Raw genomic sequence first — 21,614 nt, forward strand, 5'->3', positions numbered from 1 at the left:
TCCAATTCTCTCTCCTGTCCCTTGTCTTCTGCTTATTTTACATTTTCCTGAATTCTTTAAGATCATCATTATTTTTATGTTTGTTACGATTTTAAAAGTAGCACATATTTATGCAAAGTATTTTAAAGGGATGCTTTCTCATCCATAAGAAGTACTTGAGAGTATTTGTGGGCTGTGGAAGGATTAAATGAATCCTCACCAATAGCTGAGGACCCTATCTGTTAGTCTGTTTCCTAGTTCTTTAACAAATGCCCGAGTTGGGGGGAGGATTTTTTTCTCCTGGCTCCAGAGGGTCAGTCCTCAAGTCTCTCACTCAGTTGCTGTGGACCTACAATGACATGATACGTCATAGGGGAATACATAAGAGAGTGTGGCTCATTCATGTGGTCATACCAAGAAGACACATGGAAGAGGTTGAGGTTCCCAAAACCCCTTCAAGGGTATCCCACCCTGTAACAGTCTTCCCACTAGGTTCCACTGCTTAAAGGTTCTGTTTCTTCTCTTTAGCCCATAATCTGGTATATGACACATGGCCTTGGGAGAACACTCAAGATCCAATGTAGATCAAGGGTTATTGGGAGGATTAAGTGGACCCTATCAGACACATGCGTTTTCCATTATTTAAGAACATTTTAAGAATGCTTTTCTGAACACTGTGACGGTGGCTGTGTCTGCAGAGTGAGTTCCACATTGGCCCTCAGTGAGGGCAGGTGAGGAAGGCTAACCTCCATCTAGCATGCCGCTGTACTAGGCTCATTGCAGGTACTGCCTGTAAGGTCTCCTTGACTTTAGACTTTTTTATGGGACCAGGTGGAAGAGAGATCAAAATAGTATATTCTAGATATCCCAGATTTGGTAAGGGAGAACTGACTTCCGAAGTCAGATGGACTTTGGGGTCAGAGATCAGGGTTTCGGTCATTCCTAAAGGTTTCTGTAGTAGTTGGCCTTTCAGAGACTCGGGTTTCTGAAAAGGGATTGTGATTCAGCATAGTCTTGTTAAGATGAAGTGAAAGCCCTTAACAGGGGTGAGGGTGAGGGGAGGGTGAGGGTGAGGTGTGTATGAGGGAGTGAGGGGAGGGGTAGGGTAGGGGTGAGCGTGGGCTTGAAACAGGAGGAATGATCAAGAACGGAGGTCCCTATTCTATATAGTGGGTGCTGGGCAGAAAGCCTCCGTGGCTCTGATTTTCACCTATTTCTGGCCACGTTGACAGCTGTGCTTCCTTTTAGTCCATTCCGGAGGATGCTTGACAGTTTCCAGAATTTGCTGTGTAACAGTGCAGTTTATTTCATCAGAGCATTGACTTTCACTGAAAATCCCATCCTCGGGGTGGGTCGCTCTTTGCAAAGCATGTTCCTTGTACTGTGTCCAGTGAGAAAGCTAGAGATAAGAATCAGATATGACTTCAGAAATATGACTTATCTGTTCTCCCAAACCCCAAGCGTATTTGTATATAAAACAGCAAGCTAAATACCATAGAATTCCCAATTTCCCATTAGTGTTTGTGCTGTGTTCATTCTGCTTGCCATCTGCCCATACATAATGGGGAGCAGGTGGTGAAGGCTTAAGGAAAATTTATGGGATTAAGAAATAAAAATTAAACTGTGGTGTGTGTGTGTGTGTGTGTGTGTGTGTGTGTGTGTGTGTGTGTGTGTTGAAATGTAAGGTCTGTTACTATTCAGGTGGGTGAGGTCCACAGGCCAGGGGACAACTACAATGCACAAGTAATGGTGAGAGCTGTCAAGAGGAAAGGGACAAGGCACACCATTCAGCTACATGGGAAGCCACAGAAGCAGGCTGAAGTTGTTCCTTTGATGTGGCTTCCTTGAGACAGGCCCATAAGATTAGTGTGTATGTGCTGAGGTGAGGTGGCGGGCTAATTTCAGTGGATTCTGGGTGTTAGTCTGATTCAGAACCTGGGGTAATTGGTAGAAGGCTGTTCCTTTCTAGAATGCAGGGCCTGGGGGAGGAAAGCGTGGAGGGGGAGCTTTTGCTTGGTTGATTTGAAGTTGTGCTAGCAGGGAAATAGCTTGCTATTTCTAGGCATGAACTTGCCCTGCATTGGGCAGCCCCTCCTGGGTCAGCAAGACCTCAGAGACCTGGGCATTGGAAATACAGAAAATCTGAAAGTAAGTATATTATGTTCTGTTCTTGTAAAGTAGTAGGAAATCACAATGGAGTTTTACCTCGTGGGATGGCATGTGAAGCATAAGTGGTCTAAGGAGCTGGGTGTGAAGTCCAGGTACGAGAGGGCGAGGCCTTGTTTCAGGACTGGCTCCAGCACGGCTCCATTTTGCTCTCAGTGGAACTGAAAGCTGCAGATTCTCACGTGTCTCTGCAGACACCACACTTGTCATCTTCCCGTTGGAAGTCACTTGGGACAGTGGTCTGTCCACTCGTGGGTGTGAGTCTTCTTTGGGACAGCACAGTTGGATATTCCCCGTGACAGGGCGGTGTCTGCTTACAACAGCAGCCAAGAGTGAGGTTTGGACTATCTTATCAAATCTATTACTTAATCTCACTTTATGGTGTTTTTTTTCCCTGATAATTGTTGATTTTGTTGGGGTCATTCTTATCTTTAATTTATACTGATAGAATGTATTTTATAAATAAAAGTCATATTTTATGTAGAATGTAACAAATTAAGTTGACTTAATTTTTTCTGGTTTATAAGTTTCTATTATTTGATTTACTAAAAATTACATAGTCATTAATTTAAAAATTTAGGCAGACTAGGAATGTAGCTTAGTGTAGAGTAGTACTTCCTTAGCTTGGCAAAACTCTGGGTTCTATTCCCAGATCTACAAAAAAAATAAATATTAAGACAAAACAAAAACCAAAACAAGCACTGAAGCCCAAGGAAATAAAACTTATAAATTCAAGCTTAGTGTTGAAAACCTGGCAAGCTAGACTGTGACAGAGAATCAAAGGTCACTGTTATGCCCAGATCTATGAAGGTACCCCCAAAACCAACAAGGAGACTGAGTCCCGTATGTAAAAGCAAAGAGCCTTTATTTTATACAAGTTTGCAAACTTGGTCTCTCCATGTGTCCAATGTATTGGAATGATTGGATAGTCCTGTGCTCAGTTAGAGTTGGATTTTTATAGTAGTAAAGGTGGGGCTGAGGGGTTTCTGAGGTTCAGGACCCCTGATTGGCTGACATTTGTCTAGGGGTGTCCTGGTGAGTGTGTTCTGGCAGGTGATCCTATCTACAGCGGTTGGAACTTAAGGCATTTCCTTTGGATGGTCTGTTCTTGGGTGGTGCTCAGGTAATCTCAGTTATGGTCCTTCCTGAAACCAGGTATTGCTTCAGGGTAAACTACTGAAACTCAGGCCTCCATTAAACTTGTTGATGGCTGAGTCCTACTCTGGCAGGTGATAATGGTTGGAAGTAAAGAACTTCATTTGGGTCCTCTGTTTCTATTTAGCTTATCATGGCTGGCTCCTACATCCCTCAGCCCCGAGTGGTGTTTTCTTTCCCAAGAATGTCTGTTAGCATATTTCTGTACTAAAGACTTCTTCAAGATGACCTCCTAGTCTGTCTGCATCATTTTATTACACTGAAGTTGTGTTTGATCTTGCTGGAGACCTCCCTGCCGTGCTCACCACCACTGAGGGGTCCTTTGAATAAATATGGGGACACTGCTGTCAGGCATGTGGCGTGGTGTAATTTAATCACAGGTTGAACTGAAGTCTGCACCAGCTGTTGGACTGGTTCCTGATGGTCACTTGGAGACGTGATCTTACAGTACAGGCTCCGGGTGTGATTCTGTGGGTTAGGATGGAGCCTAGAAACTCCCAGCATGCCCGTACTGCTGGCCCATGAGCCATTAGGTGTGTCACAAGCAGAGGTGCTCCTGTCTTCTGTGGGGAAGCAGTTCTTGCTTTTCTTCTGCTCTGGGCTGATCTGCATGATGACTGCCTTCTGCCTCACTGTTCCATTTCTTACCAGGGCTGCTGAAGAGCTCCGGCTCTTCCCAACTGTGCCCAGAATACACACTCGTTGCCACCCAGGCTTTGCCCTGCTGACCCACCTGGCTAATCTCTCCTAGTCTAACCCCCTCGTATCACCACCAAATCAGAATGTCCTATTCTGTTGCCTTTCCCCACCAGCTTCTGTCTGGGAGCTCAGGTCTACTGCCCCTCTGATCCTCTTCTCCATGGATGGTGGTAGCTCCCTTCAGAGTCATTGTGACTCAGCCATCTTAGCCCATCCTGGCTCCCTCCTTGGCCTCCCTGAAAATCAACAACCTTGGGTTTTCCTTCAAAAAGGAATGAATGGGACAGGTCAGGTGTAGAGTCTTCAAAGGTACCCCTCTTGCTCAGTCCACATTCATTCCACCAGCTGACTAGAGAAATACTGGGTTTGACTGTGCAAATAACAATAATTAAGATTAATTTCCTGAACTGCCTCTCCCTTGGGCGGGTTTACCTCCCAGCCCAATTAACAGCTCACATTTTATGTTTCCGCCTGGCTTTGAGGTCCTCACATTTGACTTTGATGCTGGAGTGCTGGCTTTCATAGTCTAGGGAGGATAAAAGAGTTCTGCCTTTAAAAGTAGAGGGGACACTGCTTCCAGTGTGAGCAATGATCTATTTATGAAAGTGATCTGGGGAACCTCTCTTTAGATCCCCTGATGCCTAATGAATAAAGAAGATAAAGGCTGAAGCAGGAAGGCCCTGCTTGCGACTATATGCATTTCTATTGGTATTTTGGCAGAAGTGACTCTTACTTAATTTCACCTACTGATGTACTGTGTTTTGGGGATTGAATCCAGGAACCCCAGGCATGCAAGTGCATTGAACTGCATTTTCATCTGGGCTGTGACTCCTTTGTAGGGACATTTTAAACAGGCCACTTCTCAGTTGGTTATACGGGGGAGTTGCATGTGTGTGACAGTTGTCTACAACTGTTGCTATTGAGGCAGTGTGCCGTGACGGCAAGCTTCCCACACCAGCTGTATAGGGTTGGGTCCCAGCCTCGGAAAGAGGACTGGCTCAGAAGGGAGTGAACGGTCCTGGGACAGCCGTCTAGGTGACTGAACAGTGCTGCCTCTGGGAAAGGTAATGAACTTGTGATACCTTTTAAGGGACCGAGCCAACACTGGTTCTTTGCATTTCACGTTGGAAGGGGGAAAAGGAGCTGGATTTCCGTGAGGAGAGGAGAAGAGAGTGAGGATGAGGCTTCCTAATGTTTTGGGGATTGATGGCTGGTAATATAACCGTGAGGAGTATTTTCTCGGCTGTAGAAAATGAGTGCAGTTGCTGTCCCAGCTATAAGGGAGAACTGTCCAGTAAGCCCGCTCAGGTCCCCACAGCCCTTCATCCAGAGCAGGGTGCTTTGGAAGGGTGAGGGTGGCCTGTGGATTAGTGTGGGCCTTTCCTTCCCTCCCCTCTCTGTCCCTCGACTCTGCTCTTGCCTTTGGCACCATGGCACAGTTGTTTTTCAGACCAGAGCCTAGTTGCCTGACACCTCTTTTTCTGATTTACATGAAAATTGTACTTGTTTATTGAACATTTTGTGAATAGTATTATATGGAATCCTGACTACCCTAAGCAATCTAAGATTGGTAAAGTGTGGACAGAGCTCTCATTGTGAGACAAATTTAGAACCATCTTGGGGCTAGGGATGTTCAATTCCTTAGAGTACTTCCCCAGTATGCATGAAGTACGGGATCAATCACCAGGAAAACCAGGCATAATGGAGTTGGAGGCAGGAGGATCAGAAGTTCAAGGTCATCCTCAACTACATAATGAGCTCAAGGCCTGTACTATATGAGATCCTGCTTCAAAAACAAAGCACAAAGAGAAACCCTTCTCACTGGACGGTCCCAAGGTTTTACTTGAGTACCAGCTTTTCTGTGGTGTGGGCAGGGGATGTGACCCTACATGGAATGGAGGAGGGGTGGGTAGGGAATTTCCTGTTCTTTGCTTCTCAGAAGGTTGGGGGGAGGTTCATTAAGGCTAGGCATTGATCAGGACACAGCTGTAGCTGCGGGAAGCCACTCGGTTTTGTGACCAGCCTGAGGTTAGGACATTGTTCTCCATCTTTTGGCTTTCTCTGGTTGTGATGGCAACCTTTCAAAGTGCACTAGACTCTTACTGCCCGTTGGCTGGGATGAGCGGAGCGCTGCTCCAGTTTGTCTACCATGACTTGTGCAGCAGTTTCAAGTGTCTTGTCGTCGGCTGCACTGCAGAGCCTGAAGCGCGGAGCCCAGAGGCCAAGTTACCGGCTGAACCCTCTTCCAGAATGCCGCGTTGTTCCTGTTCGTGGAGTTGTTATTTGTCCACTGTCCATCACTGAATTTGTTCTTGAACCCACCGCCTTTCTGGACATCCGGTCTCACTTCAGAAAAATGAGGGGACTAGATTACATTCAAGGCTTTCCACCTACATTTGCAGACGTGCCCCAGGTTGGCTTGGCTTTCCAGGGTGTTAAGTGGTAAAATTTATTTACTAGAATGTGAGCTTCCTGAGGGCAGAGATTGCATGTCAGGTCCTGGGTCAGTGTTGCTTTACTAGGCAGCCTTGGTGCACATTTCTCATGCGAATGTTGAATTGTTTGTAGCATTATGGTGCATCCAAGTGTCTTACATGATGCATCTGGGCAGAAAATTTTGCTTGAAAAGAAGTGTGTTCCCCATGAAGCCCTTCACACTGGCACTCCTGGCCTGGCTCTCTGAGAGCAGTGAAATGAACTCACTGCTGTTCCCGTGCCAGAGCATATTTCCCCATCTCCGTGGCTCTCTGACCTAGTCTCCAGCCTGGAGAGTGCTTTGTGGCTTGGCAGGCTCTGGGAACTGAGCTGGCACTCAGTGGCTCTTGGAAAGGGCTCACCAGATCTCTCCATTACCACATAATCCCCATGACACAGGAGGCAGATTTGGGGTTTAGAGTTTCGGTAATTGACAGTTGATAAGCTGTTATTTATAAAGTAAGATAAGCAAGATTCTCTTTCCACCTTTGAGAAGAGTGTTTAAAACTAATTTGCAATAGTGATTTAAACTCAGTGAGTGTTTTCTCCAGTTCTCCAGACTTTTCCATTTTGAATTCCATGGATTCATTTCCTAGCAACATTTTCTTCTAGAACTTGAGGTTTTCTTTCCCGTCCCCTCCACTCCTACCCCTTTGTCTGTTTTACCACAGATACTGCCCCTTGATGGGTACAAATGATGCTTCTGCATCCATACTTTCTCCTCACCAATAATGAAAGGATGCAGATAGCTTTGGTTGGAAAACCACACAGCCCATGCAGGTGTGGTTATGTGCACAGAATCACCTTTCCGATGTTGTTGGGATATTCTTCTGGGTTCAGACTCCAGTTCACACTACAGCATATGAACCCCCATCTGAATCCATTACTCTTGTTCTTGGCTCTTAAGTCTGTGGTTCTCAGCCAAGGAGCAGTTGTCTGGAGCATTGATGACTGAGTTGTGAAGGAGAGGGAGCACTGCTACTGCATCTAGCTGAGGAGGCCACGAAGGAGGTCGGGAGCACGGCAGAATGTGACATAGAGCACAGGCCATCTTCTACAGCAATTAAAACCCCACCCTCACCCCAACATCAGTAATGCTGAACTCGAGGAGACTTACTCCCAGTATTCTACCTCTTAGGAAAGCCTGTTTTCTCTTGAACTCAGAGAAAGGTAAAGTTTTTTTTACCTTTAACCTTAAGCCTTGAAGAATCCCTTTTTCCAACCAACTGGAATGCATAGTCATTCTGCCTTGTCTGTAGGGCATACTGTCAAAACCCTCAGTAGATACCTGCAACCATGGATAAGTACCAACTTTACATATTATAACTGTAACTTTCTCTCCCACCTGCCAATTCCCAAATAACCACTCTGAGGCTTAATATTAATTACAAACTATTTGTCCTACTAACTCAGGCTTATTATTAACTAGCTCTTAAAATTAAATTAACCCATTTCTAATAGTTTATACCATAAAGTTCATGGCTTGTTACCTCACATCTTGCTTCCATGGGAGCTCCAGGTGTCTTGCCCAACTCTGCCTTCTTTCTCCTGGAAGTGTTTGGCTTTTCTGCCCAGCTATATTCTGCCCTGCCATAGGCTAAAGCAGCTTTATTCATCAGTGAATAAAAGCAACACATATTTTCAGCATACAGAAGGGCATCTCACATCATCTCCCCTTTTCTCTTTAATTGAAAAGGAAGGTTTTAACTTTAACATTGTAAAATTATAAATAACTAAACAGATATCAAGCAAGAATTATAGTTATAGTATTTAGTCTACTTGTTTTAGGCAAAATTAAAGAAAATAATCTATCATCTGCCCTATCTTTGTGAGTTTAAAGTTTTATTTCTAACTTATCTTATATCATAACTGAGGAAAACTATAGCTATCTAATCTTTAGCTCCACCAAAGACCTCAGAAGGCTATAATACTACCTGAGTAAACAGGAAATATATTGTATACAATTTCCAAAATTCTAGAAATAACAGAGACGTCAGGCTACTTAGACCATCACCCAGAGTTCTTTTGTAACATTGGGGCATCCATCTTCAGCGTATAGGCCTATAACACTTGGCAGATTTCTCAGTGAAGCAGGAAATTTGAAGGACTATCCTGCATATTTTGGCAAAATTTGTCAGTCACTTTCTTTGTCCTGCAGAATGTCTGGCAGACTCTTTCATGAAGCAGGAACCCTGAAGGACTGTCCTGCCTTGTTTTGGCAAGATCAGCAGTCATTTTTCTGTGGGTCTAGTTTATACAGCATAACATCAAGCAGCCCAGGCAAGAGCAGTTTCTTGCCCAAATGACTAACCTTGCCACACAGAAAGCAAACTCCATAAGGAATTTCTTTGATGTCCATCATTCTCTCAAAGTAATTGGTGCTCTCAGAAGCAGATGTCTCATGTCCAAAAAATTCTAAGTTCTTAAAACAGTTTAAATGCCATATTCTATAGGACTTTGAAGTGTTTGAAGATTACCTATCCACTTGAAATATATCTTTGTATATCTAGAAAATCTAAATAATATGTCTATAAGTTTGGCTATTAAATGGCTATTAATTTGTATTTCTTAACTATTCATTACTTTTTTAAATGCTCTGCATAAACATAACATTTTAAACAAGAATAGAATTATATATATAAAACAACAAAATTGACCTTAAATTTGTATCAGTAAAACAAAATCTATAGCAATATAAATTATTTTGAGATTAACAGTTGTTTTTTATATCCTGTATTCCCCTAAATATAACAAACACCCATAACCTACCAAATAACAAAAGACCATCCATACCTCCCAAAGCTCTTGGGAATGTGGATGTCGTTTTCTCCAAATTGCTAGGAAGTATATTTAGGGTCCCTGAGAAAATCTGAGATAATATTCAAGTTTTGGAAAGACCAATTATAACCTTTGTTGATAGATAACACTTGTCAAGGCTCAGGAAGTTTCCCTTGATCAAAGCTGGTCCATCTTAACCTGGACAGAGTTCATAGCCTCTTGTTTCCTGTGGAAACACAAGCAAAACCTTTTCTCCAAAGCAATGCATCTTAAAAATTCTGTTTTAAAGCTAAGGCATTTAAAAACATTTAGGTTGGTGAATTTTATCAGCCTTTCTTCCAGTCCCATGTCTCCCAGCAGCTGTCTCTTCTTGCCTTTCAACCATCAAAAAATTCAAAATCATTACAATAATATACAGAATCCAAACTCCTTGTTTATTTCTCATTTTTACGTGGCTTTTTTCTCTTATATTATTTTTCACTATCTCTTTAGAGACTTTGTTTTATTTTTTAAAACTTTATTTCTATAACTGCCTATACCCATTTTCTTTCTTAAGTCTACAGACATTGTAAAACACACTGGAACCTGTTTAGAGGTTTTCCCATCTGGACCTCTTTTACTGTGTATTGTTTAGCCCTTTTTGTCTGTATGAGCAACAATCCACTGTAAATCCACCGTAGAGTGCACAGCTGATTAACCTCTCTGTACTGAGGCCTTTGTGAGACTGCAGAAACCTGTCCTGCTGCGTAGCTCATGGCGGCTGGCTGCTGGCTCCATCTTGCAAACAGCTGTTGGTAGATGTGTCTCTGTGCTGCTGCTGGCATGAGACTGTGAGACTAGGAAACCCAGTGTGGCTCCATTTCTGTGGGTTCAGAACCTTTTTTAAACTTTTTCAGGTCTGATGTGGATCTATGCGAGACGTTGGGCACCATTTGTAAATGGAGTTTTCTTTCCTGCCTTCCAGTTCCCAAATAACTGTTCTGAGGCTTAATATTAATTACAAACTGTTTGGTCCATTAGCACAGGCTTATTATTAACTAGCTCTTACAACTAAATTAACCCATTTCTAATAGTCTGTGCTTTACCGTGAGGCTTGTGGTTTGTTATCTCACATCTTGCTTCCATCATGGCTGCTGGCGTCTACCTTAATTCTGCCTTCCTTCCCCCTGTATTCAGTTTGGCTTTCTTGCCTAGCTATATTCTGCCCTGCCATAGGTCAAAGCAGTTTTATTCATCAACCAATGAAAACAACACATATTCACAGCATACAGAAGGGCATCCTGCATCAACATTTACTCTCTGCTTTTCACTATATGTAAATATGAGAAATTTTAATTTGTTAGTCATAGTAAAAGATTAACACTATTAAATTATAATAAAATTGAACAATTCTAACAATAACTGTAATAAAACTTACTTCAGACTTATGTATTACATGTTCCTAGAATTTTCCGTTTAGTCCCTTTGGAAGGTGAAGAATAGCCACTGTCCTGTGTGATGTTTTCTGTACGGCACCTAAGTAGGGGCGGGAGTGTGATGGCATGCTCAGAAGACTCCATCTGCTGCCCGAGAGTGAGAACTCTATAAACATTCTTTCGTGTGGAAAGTAACCCTATCTGCGTGAGAAAAAGCTCCCCAAAAGAACAGCTCTGTCCAGGGCCCCATTGTAACTCCATCACAGGTGCTGGCTTTGTGGATGTTCACAACCTGTCCTTGGATTTTGCAGATTTGGTTCTGGTGGCCAAGGACACTGAATTGGTTCTTGACTGTACTTTTTGTGGAAACTTGTGTGTTTTGTGATAGTGAAAAGGAACTCCTGTCTGACAGCCGTTGGTGTCCTGCTGCCTAGCTAGACCCACGGAGAAGCCTGGCAGCCTGAGGATGTTCTTGAACCAAAGAGGAAAAGTCTCGAGGCAGAGACAGGTCTATAGGAGCGCCCATTTCTAGGCTCTGTGCTTCACAGCTTCCTCTTCACCTGCTTGACCTTTTAGGTAGTGGTTTAGTATTTTCACTTCTCTCACTGTTGCTCTAGGTCCCACCAAGTAGAGGTTTAGTTATACTAGTTAAACAGAAGAAAAAATGATTAGCCGGGCCCCAGAGATTTATTTGTTATTTGTTTGTTTGTGTATGCTAAGGAATCCAAGTCAGGAACTCTCACACACTAGACACATGTTTAACCACAGGACCACATCCCCAGCCTTAATGGTTGTGTTTCCGTGTGTGGTACAAACATGTAAATTTTACCATCTTCAATATTTTTAAGAGTACAGTAGAAATCTTTAATCTCTTGTGTCTCAGTTACCTGGGTCTTGCAGTAGCCTCCTGACTGAATAGAGTTCTTTTATTAGCTCGCTGACTCATTTAGCAAACGTTTAAGTGCTCCCCAACTACAAGATGGAGCAGGCATGCTGTTTGTTTTCTTCCAAACTGAAAACTTGGGGCAGTGGTTTTCTAACTATAAGCTAGATAGTTGTTCGGAGTTCAGAAAATACAGATCAGTATGCTCACTCCTGTCCTGTAGCTCTTCAGTGCTGTTGACATATTGGCCTATCTTCTGGGTTGTGTTCTTCTTACTGTTCTCTCTTGTTAGGTTCTGTCTTGTTAGGTTATTAGCTGTCTTCGGTTACCACCATAGAGGACTTGCTGTATGATGGGAAATCCTTGCAGTGAGCATGTTCGAAATGGGAATCTGCTGAAATGTACGTGATCAGTTGATCTATACTCCAGTTATTGAACATTCAAATTTCCTTCGTTTTCATCTTTCCCCTTAGTCAATTTTCTTTTCTTGTTACTCCTTCTCTTTCTGTATCTTGTTTGTTTTTGTAGACAGGTTATAGTTCTGTAGCCTAGGTCAGATTGGCCTCAGGCTTATTGCAGTTCTCCTGCCTTAGCCTTCCAAGTGCTGAGATTGTAGACTTGGGTCACCAAGTGCCTGACATCTTTTTTTTCTTAAACATGTAGTTAGTCATTTTTACAAATATCTTTCTTTTCTTCTCAGTGATAGGAATGAAATTCCATGTTCACTGCCACATTCCCAGGAGCAAATGTTGTTCTGTTTTCTCTCTCTCTCTCTCTCTCTCTTTTTCTTTTTCTTTTCTTTTTTTTTTTTTTTTTTTTTTTGGTGCGGGGGACAAACAGGGTTTCTCTGTATAACAGCCCTAACTGTCTTGGAACTAGCTCTTACAGACCAGGCTGATGTCAAAGTCACAGAGATCCTCCTGCCTCTGCCTCCCGAGTGCTGGAATTAAAGGCGTGCACTGCCAAAGCCTGGCTGCAAATGCTGCTCTTAATAGACACGCATAAACAAATACTGGCTGAGTGAGTGGATGGCCTGGTTATTTCTGTAGAGGTACGAGCTGGGATTTTAGTACAGGGAAGAATTTGGGGAGGAGGTAAGGAATTTGGTGCCTTGGTAATTGATCTGCTTGACAGAAGGAGCAGAGAACACTTCCAGGTCCCCTGCTGCCAGAGAAGATGAGCAGAGAAGGGGGTGACTTGTTGGCCCCTTATTTTGTAGAGCAGAAAAGAAAAATTGCTTCTTCCATGCTTACCCCTTCTAATTCCATCTCCCTTTTAGAGAAAGGAGGTTTGGCCAGTGTGATCTGTTCTGTTAGCACTTAAGCAAGCAGGAAGTGGGGCACAACTCACCACATGAAACCCTGCTCTTTCCTCACCAGCTCTGTCACCGTAAGTTGCTTCACGTCCCTGAGCCCTGGCCTCCGCTCTTTCACAGAGGTGACAGCCGTGACAGCAGTAACTGTAATCATTGTCCCTTGCAGAGAGTAAGTGATTGACAGGTGTTAGCTAATACAGATAAGTAAGCTTTGTCTATGTGGGATAAATAATGTTCCTAATGCATGTCTGTGTGTTGAGTTCATGTTGTGACAGTCATTCTGAGTCTGGGATGAGCGGCAGCTATAACTGAAGGACTAGCTGCAGTTGTGACCGTCCTACCTGAGCTTGAGTTGTTTGCTATCGTACATGTCAGTGAGCAGAAATGGACGCTAAATCTCTAAGTTGTGCATTAGCTAGGGGTCCGGTGATCTGAGGAGGTGGTAGGTTAACCCCCGCCCCGTAGAAACATGCTACCATCTCATCTTTAGCTCACAAGCTTTTGCAAAGAGGGGAACAAAGACTATTTATCATCCCAGAGCATAGCCATGCTCCCCCTGGTCAGGTGACCACCATTCATTCTTTCCCCCTCCTCTTTCTGGCTGTCTCAGGCACGTCTTGGACTACTGAGTCTGGCCAGTGTCTGCTGGTATCAATTCTGCGTCTCCCCAAGTGCTGCCTGGCCTGGAAAGTTAACCCAGAACCAATAGCTCATTAATGGTGTGTAAGTGTAGTGTTCTACCTATAGTGTGGAATACAAAAGTTTCCCATTCTCCTTGGGCACATGGTACACACTCTCAGCAGAAGGACTCCTTCTTTAACCCCATTTCAGTATTTCATAGGTGTTTGTAAAGGGCAGAGCCCAGCATGGACTATCCAGCATGCACTGCCTGGCACCATGGAGGCACCAGTACTCCTCTCCCTAACCCTTGTGCCGTAGGATGAGCCCTGCATAAATGCACAGAGGGTGAGGAAAATCAGCTGCAAAGTACTGGTTGTACAGTCCAGGATCTCAGGTCCTAGGGCTGCCCAGTTTAAACACTGACTTTCTAGTTTTTAGATCTGGGCTCCACAAGTCCTTTCTATTATGATACAAAACAAAAACAAGTTAGTATTAAGGAGTGTGAGGCGAGATTGAGATGGTGAGATCCAGAACACTATGCAGGAGAAGTAAAAGGGCTTGCAGCTGGGTGTGACATTATTGAGGTGAGCAGATAAGAGGAAAGACAGGCTCTGAGCTAGTGCTGGTCAGTTGAAGCTCCCCCCAGGAAAATACACACAAGATGCTATTGTGTTTTCATGCTTTTTTTTTTTTTTTTTTTTTGCTGGCAGTTATAATAGACTAAATTTTAAGTAGGGAAAGTTTCTGTTCCTTTTCGTCTATTCTATTTTGCCTATTTCAAAAAGGTGAACACCACAGCCCAACCTGTAGGCAAAGAGTTAACCATGAGGTAGCCAAGAGAAACTACAGTTAGCTTTTGGTAAACTATGATAAGACTTAACTATCCACAGACAGAAAAAGAAAAAGACCCGTGATAAAGTTCTAGCTGGTTATGTAAACACGTGAACAAAGACAGCATAGTCTTAACAGCCAGCAGACCTCACAAACGTGAGTAGTAATGTTGGCCGTGGCATTACATAGCAACAAGTTAGAGATGTGTGGAAGAGGGCATCAAAGCCTGGCCACTTCTCTAAGTAAGTAAGTGTGTGAACATGCACAATCATATTCCTGCTTGAACCGGTAGAGTGTGTAGAACATGGGGGTCGCTATTGACTCAACTTCACTATGCTCAGAGAATTAATCAATTTTAATAAAATTTGCCTCAATCTCTTCCAAGTTTCTGCCCTAAGTCATGTAAAGAGTCCATAGACAAACACTTGAGCATACCCGCTCCTTACAGGAGCAAATAGAACCTCTGTGGCAGCCCCTGTTGGGTCGGCCCCTTTGGGGCTTTGCTTGCCTTCCAGAGCTCTGTTTTCTGCAGCAGAGCTTTGATCACTCTGCTTTTATTTTTTTCTCTCTGTAATAGAAGTGTCTTTTAAATCTCATCCTTTTGATTGACCATGACTTTCACTCCGTGAGTTCGTGAGAAAAGGACCCAGAATAGAAGTTTCGTGTGATCACGAGCATTGGCACCCAAACCCTTGAGTTAAGCTTCACGCTCAAGGACACCCCCCCCCCCACACACCATCTCTGATCACCCCCAGCCATTCCTGCTCCATTTCACAGCTACCTGCTGTGAGCTTCAGAACCTGAAAGAAGGTTTGAGCTGCAGAGAGGACTATTGTGTGAGTTAGGTACCCCTGTATGTGTGCGCCTACCTGGAGACACGTGTGGACTTCTGCTGCGTTGCTATTTTCAGTTTGGACTGCTGGCGTGGGCTTCCAGGTAATGAGGATATTGTGTTTTGACTTAATAGAAGCACACGAAGCCACTCCCCATCCTGGCTCATGTTTCCTGGTACATTTCCTCATGGGGCGATGACTTCCCAGGGCTTGTGGGCAAGGCCGGGAAGTTAGAGTGGAGATGGTATTCACTTTTGTGGCATGTGTTTTGGTTTCTCCTTCGATAAAAGGGCAGCAGTGAGAACAGCTAGCCTGGCTTCATTTTGAGCCTTTCCCGGGCAGGGACAAAGCACCTTTCACTTTGCGTTGAGCATACCTCAGAAATGAGCCGGGCAGTGGGAGGACTCCAGGAGTGACAGATTCCTCTTTGTGATTTGTTTGAGAGACAGGAGACTCCTCAGAAGGGAAGAGAATCACTTAAGTCCATACTGTATTCACACATTCATTTGCAGAAACATCTTCAAACCTCATTGCTGTTCTAAAATACATAGATTTCCCTTCCTCCTTTGACAGGATCACATACATCCCAGTGTGCATGTGCTACTCTTTAAAAAGAAAAGAAATATGACAACTTGTCAAGTACCATGCCACATGCCTGTAATCCTAGCACTTGGATGGAGAATCCAGAGTATAAGACCCCCCCCCCCCCAGATACATAGTTTGAGGCCAAAATAGACTTCATAAGACCCTGTCCCCAAACAAAACAAAAGTAATATACACATAGTAAAAACTTGAGTGTTAAGAAGTAGATGTTTCTTTTCCCTCCCCATATCTTGTAACAGGAGGAGTGGGCAGCTTGTTGGTCCATCCGAAATAATCATACAGAAATTGTATTAATTAAATTACTGCCTGGTCCATTAGCTCTAGCCTCTTATTGGCTAACTCTCACATCTTGGTTAACCCATTTCTATTAAATCTGTGTATCACCACGTGATTGTGGCTTACTGGCGTGAGTCTAACCAGAGTCCATCTCGATCAGGAGAACCATGGCATCTTGCCACTTTACTTTTTTCCTCCCAGAATTCTGTTCTGTCTTCCCCGCCTACCTGAGTTCCACCCTATCAACTAGGCCAAGGCAGTTTCTTTATTAACCAGTTAAAGCAACACAAATACAGAAGGACCTCCTACACCAATATCTAGGTCATTTCCCTGGTAGTCTGTTTATAACCTTGTGTCTTCCCACATGGCTCTATGTATCTCTCTGCATAGGTAGTTTATGTCAGCGCATGCAGACTGTGTTGGGGGGCGGCCACACTCAAGCTCTCCAACCACATGACTTAAACAAAAAATTCAGTGTTGTTTCCAGAGGCTAACAACTCCAAAGCAAGGTTTTGGCGGGCTGTCTTATAAATGGCCCCTTAGCATCTTCTCCTAGGGCAGTCACTGTGACTGTGTTCTCTCCCAATGAGGACACACACCACTGGGATAGGGACTATTCCAGGGAAGCTGTTCAAAAACATTGACCTCTAAAGACCAAACAGAATCACATTTTCAGGTGCTGGAGCTCAGTACTTCAACACTTGAACTTTGGAAGAGACACGGGCTCAGTAATGTTAACCTACTCATTTTAAAACAATATCCCATTGGGTACATAGCTCATAATTAACAATAGGTCTTGTGTAAATGGATTATATGGTTTCCCCAACGTTTGTAACTAAATCGTTGAATACTTGTAGGCGTTTACTCACAAGAATGAACTTTGAAGAATGGTAAGCATTGTCCTCTGAAGAGTTTAAAAATTATACAGAGGAGAGTTCACAAGGCCTCAACTGTACAGTAACTAAGGAATACCAAGAGCAGGAAAAGGACTCTTTCCCAAGGAAGAGCACACTGAGTGGTTATCCAATACCAGTGGTCAGCCCTGAAGACATACATACAAATAACACTATACAGAACGAGCAGGTTGTTTTTTTTATGTATTTAGGAATATACATATCTGTATATACAAACATATACATATGTACATACATATAAATGTAGCAACAATAATGAAATCAAAGGTCATGAATTTGAAAGAGAGTAAGGAGGGTTGGTGGGAGGGAGAGGCAAGGGAAGAATGAAATGATGTAATTATATTCTCCAAAAAATGAAAGAAGTAAAATTAAAATTATAGTGCTCTGTGATGTAATGCTAGTAAGAAATTCAAGAGTTTAGTATGTGGTTTGTGACTTCGGCCCCAGGGACTGGGAATGCTTGTGCTTTTGGTTTGAGGAGTTTGCCACCCACATGACTTCACCAGGCATTACTCATTCGGCATCCGTTACTGAGGCAAGAATGGACAGCACTGCTTTGTTCATTTTTTATTTTTAAACAAAAGGCTTTAAAAGAGTAATTTTAAGCTCACAGCAAAACTGAATAGAGAACATAGAAATATTTTACACACATTCTGTCACCACAGAAGTTCATCTCCCCAGTGCTGACTAGCGTTCTTCCAGGATCAGCTTCCCCAGTGACATCAGAATCTACCCATGATCACCCGCCCTCACAGCCTCCCCCAGCACAGTGGCTCGTTTGTTTTGGCCGATGACTCTATCTCCACTTTGCCTCCCCAAATCCCTAGTCTGTCTTGGTGCCCTACAGATGTTTGTTTTATAAGCTGACTTGTGGTATAGAGACACACACAGTACACTAGCTTTTCTCTTCTAGCTTGTGACAGTTTGGAGTTGGACCAGCCAAGGTTTGTCTGAGGTAAAGAACAGGACGAGTGAGGTCTGTTATCCAAAACTGTGGTCAGTCAGCACAGGTGGAGTACAGTTTCCTGGAATTGTACTGTTCCTTTCACAGACACAGTTTGCAGTTTCCTCCTGGTGCATTTGTCAGAATTCAGCTTAAGGCTATGCGTGTATTCCCTTGTTTATTGGTATGCTTTGCTCTGAAGAGTGAATCTTGGTATAGCAGAGAAAGGTTCCTGTTGAATTGCAATATTTTTTAGAATATTTTGGCAATACCATGTTTAGACCAATTGTGCTGCATCTGCTAGGCAAACTCTACCACTGGACCTTCGCTCTGTAAGTAAAGAGAAGAAGCATTTGACAAATACGGCGCATACATTGGTACATGACTTTAATGACAGCGTAGGACTGAACTGCTTGCTTCATTGTAGTGTCTTCCATAACTGTGTCCTTTCTGTCACTACTTTATTTATTTATTAAAAATTTCCACCTTCTCCTTGCCTCCCTTTTCCCTCCTTCTCCCTACCTTCCCCTCCCTCTCTAGTCCTAAGAGCAGTCAGGGTTCCCTGCCCCGTGGGAAGTCCAAGGTTCTCCCCTCTTCATCCAGGTTTATAAAGGTGAGCATCCAAACAAACCAGGCTCCCACAGTCAGTCCATGCAGTAGAATCAAAACCCAGTGCCACTGTCTTTGACTTCTCAGTCAGCCTTCATTGCCAGGCACATCAGAGTGTCCAGTTTGATCACATGCTCCATCTCTCTCAGTCCAGCTGGCCTTTGTGAGCTCCCATTAGATCAGTCCCACTGTCTCAGTGGGTGGACACACTTCCTTGCTCCATGACTTCCTTGCTCATGTTCTCCCTCCTGCTCCTCAGTTGGACCTTGAGAGCTAAGTCCAGTGCTCCAATGTGGGTCTCTGTCTCTATCTCCATCCATAGCCAGATGAAGGTTCTATGGTGATATGCAAGATATTCATCAGTGTGGCCATGGCACAAAGCCAGTTCAGGCACCCTCTCCTCTGCTGCCCAAGGAACAATCTGAGGACCTCTCCTTGGACCTTGGAACCCCTTTTGAGTCAAGTCTCTTGCAAACCCTAAAATGTCTCCCTTAATTAAGATATTTACTTCCCTGCTCTCATATCCACCCTTCCTCCATCCCACCCATCCCACTCCCCCAAGCTTTCCCCAATCCTCCCCTTCTCTCTTCTCTCTACCCATCTCTCCTTACATCCACCCCCCACACAGCCCTGTGCACCCAAGTTTTGCCTGGAAATCTTGTCTACTTCCAATATCCAGGAGGATACCTATATGATTTTCTTTAGGTTCACCTTGTTATTTAGATTCTCTAGGATCCCGAATTATAGGCTCAATGTCCTTTAATTATGGCTAGAGTCCACTTATGAGTGAGTACATGCCATATTCCTCTTTTGGGGTATGGGTTACCTCACTCAGTAAAGTGTTTTCTATTTCCATCCATTTGCATGCAAAATTCAAGATGTCATTGTTTTTTACCGCTGAGTAAAACTCCAATGTGTGTATGTTCCACACCTTCTTTAACCATTCTTCTATTGAGGGACATCTAGGTTCTTTCCAGGTTCTGGCTATTACAAATAATGCTCCTATGAACATAGTTGAACAAATGCTTTTGTAGTATGATAGGGCATCTCTTGGGTATATTCCCAAGAGTGGAATTGCTAGGTCCTGAGGTAGGTTGACTCCCAGTTTCCTGAGAAACCACCACACTGATTTCCAAAGTGGCTGCACAAGTTTGCATTCCCACCAACAATGGATGAGTGTTCCCCTTGCTCCACATCCTTTCCAGCATAGGCTATCATTGGTGTTTTTGATTTTAGCTATTCTGACAGGTGTAAGATGGTATCTCAAAGTGGTTTTGATTTGCATTTCCCTGATCGCTAAGGAGCACACACTCACCCCTCTGGATGGAACTCCTCAGCACAGACACAGGGATAGCTGGTAGTCCAAGGACACCAGAGACAAAAGGGCCTTTCTGTCACTATTTAGACACATTTAAATGTCTGTATGTATTTATTTGTCCTTCTGTGGAGATAGTGAGTTTAGCTATTGACTCTGCTCTGGTATAGTTCTTCTATTAGTTTGAAGCTTTCTAGCTAGTTCTGAAACACCTAGGATGACCAACCTGTAAAGGGAAGAGACTTACTGGGCTCAGCGTTTTAGATGTGTTTGGATGTTCCTGTTGCTGTGGACTTAGGATAAGTAGTGCATCATGAGGGGAGTACATAGCAAACAGAGGGAGCCAGGGCCTCTCAGTCGCTTTTCTTTCCTTTTCTTTTTTAGGGCATATTGTTCCAGACCAGTCTGTAAATGGAAGGCTTTTCTCCATCCCACTGGTCCCCTGGACCAGTCTCTCTATGCCAGCCTGTTCCCGTATAGGCACTCAGAGGCTTAATATCAGTTACAATTGTCTGGCCAGTGACTTAGGCTATTTCTGGCTGGCTCTCTCTGTAAATTAACACACTTCTATTAGTTTATATTTTACCATGAGGCTTGTGGCCTGTTACCTCATATCTCATTTCTTGAGTGGCTATATGGTATCTCAGTGACTTCACCTACTCTCTCTCTATCTTTGTTTGGATTCTCTATATAACTGTACTCTGCTAATTGATTGAAATATCTTTATTCATCAACCAGTAAAAACAACACATATGCAGAAGAACATCTCACATCCTTTCCTTTTTTCTGTCTAATTAAAAAGGAAAGTTTTAACTTTAACAAGGTAAAATTACATATAATGAAATAGTTATTAAGCAAGAATTACAGTTACAACATTTAGTCTATTTGTATTAGGCAAAATTAAAGAAAATGCTTTATCATATATTCTTCATAAGTCTAAGGTTTATATCTAATTTATCTTTTATTATAACTAAGGAGAACTATCATAATAACTGTGTCTTTAACGCCATCAAAGACCCTAGAAGGATATAATATTGCCTAACTAAATAGAAAATGCATTGTAAGCAACTTCCAGAACTAGAATTGACAAAGGCATTTGGCTGTTTGTGTAGTCATCCAAAGTTATTTTGCAATGTTGGGGCATCCATATTTAGCCTATAGGCCCATAATATCTGGCAGACTTTTCAGTGAAGTAGGAAATTTAAAGATCTGTTCTGCTTTGTACTGGTAAAGTTTGTCAGTTGCTTTCTTCTGTGTCCTGTAGAACGTCTGACAGTTTCCTCTCTGAAGTAGGAATCCTAAAGTGCCATTCTGTTTTATCTTGGCAAGTTTAGCAGTCACTCTTTTGTGGGTCCTTCATGCCAGTTCATACAGCATACCATCAAGCAGTCCGGGCAAGAGCAGTGTCTTGCCCAAGTGACTAGCCTTGTCATACTAAAGGCAAATTCCATAACGAGTTCCTTCGAGGCCCATCATCCTCTCTGATATAATTGGTGCTGCTAGAAGCCGATATAGCTCACTGTTGAGAAAAGTCTAAGTTCTTAAAACATTTTAGATGCCATAGTTTGTTGGTTTTTGAAGCATTGAAGATTATTTATCTAACTGAAATATATCTTTGTATATCTAGAAAACCTAATTAACATGACTAAAAGTTTGGTTATTATAGATGACTATCTGTTAATCTGTATTTCTTAATTCTACATTACATTTTTAAATGAGCTGTATAAACATAGTATCTTAAATAAGAATAGAAATATGTATACACAGTGTAACAAAATTGACCTTAAATTTGTATCAATAGAAC

At 43.0% G+C, this 21,614-nt stretch overlaps 1 protein-coding gene across 2 annotated transcripts in view; it reads left to right on the plus strand.

Moving 5' to 3' along the window:
• The window catches only part of Serinc5 (serine incorporator 5), a 101,783-nt gene that overhangs the window by 24,852 nt on the left and 55,317 nt on the right, over window positions 1–21,614 (plus strand). The gene's annotated exons all lie outside the window — the stretch shown is intronic.

The sequence above is a fragment of the Myodes glareolus genome, chromosome 15, assembly GCF_982192425.1.
Source record: "Myodes glareolus chromosome 15, mMyoGla1.1, whole genome shotgun sequence".
Taxonomy (NCBI): Eukaryota; Metazoa; Chordata; class Mammalia; order Rodentia; family Cricetidae; genus Myodes; species Myodes glareolus.